Source organism: Tarenaya hassleriana, unplaced genomic scaffold, assembly GCF_000463585.1.
Source record: "Tarenaya hassleriana unplaced genomic scaffold, ASM46358v1 Cleome43, whole genome shotgun sequence".
Taxonomy (NCBI): domain Eukaryota; kingdom Viridiplantae; phylum Streptophyta; class Magnoliopsida; order Brassicales; family Cleomaceae; genus Tarenaya; species Tarenaya hassleriana.
Window position 1 is genome coordinate 1,005,401 of NW_010967059.1, and position 6,008 is coordinate 1,011,408.

At 39.5% G+C, this 6,008-nt stretch overlaps 1 pseudogene; it reads right to left on the bottom strand.

Moving 5' to 3' along the window:
* Positions 1–619: 619 nt before the first annotated feature.
* Positions 620–5,009, bottom strand: LOC109117160 (annotated as a pseudogene).
* Between the last annotated feature and the right edge of the window lie 999 nt (positions 5,010–6,008).

Genomic DNA, 6,008 nt, shown 5'->3' on the forward strand with positions numbered 1-6,008 from the left:
GTTTTAAAATTCCCGTATTTTGTTTTTGTAATATTTTATTGCTTTTAGTCCATGTGGCGCATCCTGTGACGGGAATCGGGATACAGGTGTCACAACTTTTGATATCAGAGCAACGTTCCTTCCATACTGATGCGGAACCGAGGATCTTTGCTCTAACTAGGCGGGTGGAGACCCCGACCTCTAACCAACGTGTAGGAATCAACCTTGGCACAAGTCTAAAAGACCGCTGCGATCTAGACCTAACGACGCGATTAGCAACCTTGGTATAAGGAAGACACCACAAACGGTTATGACTGTCCATTTGATAAGCCGAGTTGAACGCCACGGATAGAAATCCGATAAGTTCGAAAACAGTTCGCAAAGAACTAAAAGAGAATACTTCTCACAAGTTTGATTGATGAATGATTACAAATGAGTTTAGTTCACCTATTTCTAGGAGAACCAAGGAATACAAAAAGACTTAGAATTAATGAAAGTCTTCCTAGAACTTTGAAATTATTGGAAAACAAAGTCATAATTGGGTGGACTTTGACTAGAGTAAAAAGTAAGCAATATTGAAGGCTTGAATACAGATTTTATGTCATTTTCGTCATGGACTTGGGCTGCAACTTTTGGACCTTCATTTTGTGCTTTCTTCACTTGATATCATATTGTAAATGGGCTGGACTTGTGTATGACTTGATCCAATATAATTTTCCAGGTGTTCATGGCCCAAATATTCAAGAAAGAGCCCATTTAGAGCATCTTGTAGCTTCTTCATCTTTGATCTTGTCATTGATCCATCCGGAAATACGACGTGATCCATGTTGCTATCGATGTCCCCATCATTCCTCTCTTCTTGAGAAGGATTTGTCCTCAAATCTAACTCAGTATCTGCATAGAAACGAGTCAAGTCACTAACATTGAAAGTTGAGCTGATGTTATACTCACTCGGAAGATCGATCTTATATATGTTGTTATTGATTTTCTCCAAAACCTGGAATGGTCCAATTCCTCTAAGCATCAGCTTTGATTTTCGTTCCTTTGGTAATCTTTTCTTACGCATATGATTCCAAACCCAATCACCAGGTTCAAAAATCATTTCCTTTCGTCTTTTGTTGGCATGTCTTGCGTATTGCTCTGTCCTCTTTTCAATATTCAACTTGATTGTCTCATGAATCTGCTTAACAAATTCTGCTTTTCTTTTTCCATCAAGGTTAGCATGCTCAGAAAATGACAAAGGGATCAAATCCAATGGAATCAAGGGATTAAAGCCATAAACAATTTCAAAAGGTGAAAAGTGAGTAGTAGAGTGAACTGATCGATTGTAAGCAAATTCAACATGAGGTATGCATTCTTCCCAAGTGTTAGGATTTTTTTGACAATGGAACATAACAGAGATGATAGAATCCGATTCACAACTTTAGTTTGCCCATCAGTTTGTGGATGGCAAATTGTAGAAAACAACAACTTAGTCTCAAGTTTTGATCATAATGTTTTCCAAAAATAGCTCAAAAAATTGGCATCACGATCAGAAACTATGGTCTTAGGCATGCCATGCAGTCGGACTACTTCTCGAAAAAACAAAGAAGCGATATGAGACGCATCATCGGTTCTGTGATATGGAATGAAATGTGCCATTTTTGAAAATCTATCCACAACCACAAAAATCGAATCCTTGCCAGCTTTTGTCCTAGGTAAACCAAGGACGAAATCCATGGATATGTCGGTCCAAGGCTCACTAGGAATTGGTAAAGGAGTATACATACCATGCGGTTGAAGTCGAGACTTGGCCTTTTTGCATGTAATACATCTTCCACAGATCTTTTCCACATCTCTTTTCATGTGAGGCCAAAAGAAATGTTCCTGCAAAACTGACAGAATCTTTGTCATTCCAAAATGTCCCATTAGTCCACCACCGTGAGCTTCCCTAACAAGTAATTCTCTCATGGAACAATTAGACACACAAAGTTTGTTCTCACGAAACAAGTAATCTTCATGCCGAAAGAACTTTCCACTAGCAGATACCGCGCATGATTCATACACATCTTTAAAGTCGTGATCAGTAGCATAAAGCTCTTTGATGTGTTCAAACCCTAGCATTTTAGCATTAAGAGTAGAAAGCAAAACATACTTTCTAGACAACGCATCGACAACAACATTTTTCTTACTTTGCTTATAGCGAATGACATGGAAATGTCTCAATGAACTCTACCTACTTTGCATGTCGTTTGTTCAACTTATGTTGTCCCTTTAGATGCTTCAAAGATTCATGATCAGTGTGAACCACGAATTTCTTAGGCCACAAGTAATGTTGCCATGTTTGCAAAGCACGAACCAACGCATAAAACTCTTTGTCATAAGTTGGGTTGTTCAACGTTGCTCCACTCAATATCTCACTGAAATAAGCAATTGGTCGTCCTTCTTGCATGAGAACAGCTCCTATTCCAACCCCTGAAGCATCACACTCAAATTCAAAAGCTTTAGAAAAGTTAGGCTTAGCTAAAAAGGGAGAATTGGTTAGTTTTTCTTTCAGCAACTCGAATGCTTACTGTTGATCTTCTCCCCATTGAAATCCAACATGTTTCTTGATTACTTCTGTAAGTGGGGCTGCAACTGTGCTAAAATCTTTCACAAACCTCTTGTAGAAGCTAGCTAAGCCATGAAAGCTTCGAACTTCTCCAACACCTTTAGGAGTCGGCCAATCTCGAATTGCTTGCACCTTTGCTTCATCAACTTGAATTCCTTGTGCACTCACCACAAAACCTAGAAATACAAGCTTATCCTTGCAGAAAGTACACTTTTCCAGGTTAGCAAACAATTTCTCTTGTCGCAGGATATCCAAAACAAGTTTCAAATGTTCAACTTGTTCATTCAAACTTTTGCTATAGATTAGGATGTCATCAAAGTACACAACAACAAACTGTCCAATATAAGACCTCAAGACATGGTTCATTAATCTCATGAAAGTGCTTGGAGCGTTAGTTAAACAAAAAGGTATTACTAACTATTCATACAAACCATGCTTAGTCTTAAAGGCAGTTTTTCATTCATCACCCTCACGCATTCTGATTTGATGGTATCCACTTCTAAGATCAATTTTAGAAAATATGCAGGATCCATACAATTCATCAAGCATATCATCTAAACGCGGGATAGGGTGACGATACTTTACCGTTATGTTGTTGATAGCTTGACAATCGATGCACATCCTCTAGGATCCATCTTTCTTTGGCACAAGTAAGACCGGAACAACGCATGGACTCATACTTTCCCGAACATATCCTTTGCCCAACAAATCAGTGACTTGCCTTTGAAGTTCCTTTGTTTCCTCGGGGTTACTCCTATAGGTTGGGCTTGTTCGGAATGCTTGCACCCGGAATAAAATCAATCTGATGCTCAATACCACGGATCGACGGTAATCCTCGGGGAATGTCTTTGGGAAAGACGTCTTTGTAGTCCTGCAAAAGATCTTTACAAACACTTGGCAAAGATGAAGTAAGTTCATTCAGGTTAGTAAGAGCCTCTTTGTACATAAGTACAATCATTGGCTGATTTGAAAACAAAACCTTTTTTAACTTATAAGCTCTCATGAAGAAATTTTTTTGTTTCCTCTCGGGACTGCTCTCAAAGGCTTTTTTTCTGGGTTTTTCTCGAGATCTCTCCATTTTTGCGATCTACCTCATGGTCACTCAGTTGTATTTTGTTGCCACCTAGATGTACTTTTTCCTGCTTGATATGATCTTCATAGATTTCCTTCGGAGTTAAAGGAACAAGTCTGATTTTGCTTCCTTTAAACTCAAATGAGTATTTGTTGCTGTAGCCGTCATGCTGCACTTGTCTATCGAATTGTCATGGTCTCCTCAACAATAGATGGCTAGCTTGCATTGGCACTACATCACAGAGAATTTCATCTTCATATTTCCTAATGCGAAATGGGATTTTCATCTGCTTAGAAACTTTCATCTCTCCGCTGTCATTCAACCATTGCTGCCTATAAGGTTTAGGATGCCTGGTTGTTTGTAGCTGCAACTTCTCCACCATTGAAACACTAGCAACATTTGTACAACTCCCTCCGTCAACAATCACACTGCACACCTTATTTTGAATAAGGCATCTAGTATAGAAAATGTTCTCACGCTGCACTACCTCCTCTTTTGCTTTCAAATTCAAAATTCTCCTTATAACCAATGCTTCCCCTTGAGTAGGAAGTTGCTCCTCAAAATCATCCTCCAATATTGGTATGGATTCTGATTCGCTTTCTGCCTCTGTTTCTGTCTCACCATCATCACGCAACACCATAACTCTTCTATTGGGACATTCGTTAGCAAAATGACCCCTGCCCAAACGCTTATAGCAATTAACATCTCGATTGCGAGCATTAGAAGACTCATGTTTACCTCGATTCCCTTGGCTTGATGTGATTGGCTTTGTTTCTTGCTTGGATTCGGGGGCGTACCTCTCCTCCTTAACATAGCTCGGTCTCATGCTAGATGATCCGTTGCTATACGTTTGACGTGAGATTCCCCTTCTCTTGAGCTGCCGCTCACATTTAATAGCCAAATGAAATAGCTCCTCAACTTCGACATAATGTTGCAATTCCACTTTGTCTTATATGTCATGATTCAAGCCTCCAAGGAATCTTTGCAAAGTAGCTTCTCTATCTTCCTCAATATTTTCCCTAATCATGAGCATCTCCATCTCTTTGAAATACTCCTCCACATTCTGATTTCCCTGCACCAATTTTCGTAATTTTGGTGTAAATCGCGATGGAAATGATTAGGAACGAACCTTCTCTTCATGACAACCTTCATTTCATCCCATGTAATAATAGGATTCTCGCCATTCCTCCTTCTTGTGGTTACGAGTTGGTCCCACCAAACAAGAGCGTAATCACTGAACTCCGCTGCTGCCATTTTTACCTTTTTCAACTCCGAGTAATGGTGATAGTCAAACACCATTTCCGTCTTTCTCTCCCACTCGAGGTATACTTCAGGATTGTTTCTCCCTTGAAACGATGGTATCTTCATTTTGATGCTCCCCAAATCGTCATCAATGCGATGTCTTACTCTCTGCTCACGTCTCGGTCTTTCGGGTTGTTCAACTACTTCCCCTTCTTCCGATGATATATCTCCTCCATCACTTGCAACATTTGGAGGCGTTCTATTTCTTCTTCGAACATTTCGTTGTTGTCGATGTTGTGCAATGATACGTGTGTACCGAGTCTAGAATTTATACCCGATTCACAACTCACCGCAAGGATACGGATCGTCGTAACACGGGGTCGAACACAAGGACCGATAGCTAAATCTAAACCTTAATCGAAACTAAACCAAAGAATGCAAGCAAGTGATGGTGAAAATATATGGAATCAATGAAAAACGAACTAAGAAAGCAATGAAAACGAGTAACCTATCAAACAAGGATGACTACGGGTGTCGGGATCGTATTCGCGTGTATGGGTATATGCTAAGCATGCGAGAATAACGATTATGACTTGTATTTGGGAATCATCAAGCAACAAAGATAGAGAATTCACCTCTCGGTCTACTAACTCACTACCTACAGAGTAACTTATCAATCTCTCGATCTATTCAAGTTAACCCTAGATGCATGAAGAACGCTATCATCAACCCTAGATCGATTAAACCATATCTCTATGTGAATAATACGATCTATCCTATTGATTTTGATCCGAAACCAAACCCATATCTCTATGTAGTTTAGAATCTAAGATAATTGACCAAGGGGCTAGCAAACATCAATCCAATAAAAATGCAAATCAATAGAACCGAAACAAATCAAAACCGAAATCCAAGTTAGGGTTCAAACATACCCAAAACACATACGAATCCCTAACCCATAGTTGTGGATCTACTCAAGGTTCATAGAAAACAATAGAAAGAACAGAGAAAAAGAGATAAAAGAGAGGAGAGAAAAGCTCATGTAGATGTGTAGTCTCCACGATCGAATCTTCCTTCTTCTTCCCGAAATCCCGTGAACTTCTATTCTTCTCTCCCCAAAAGCTC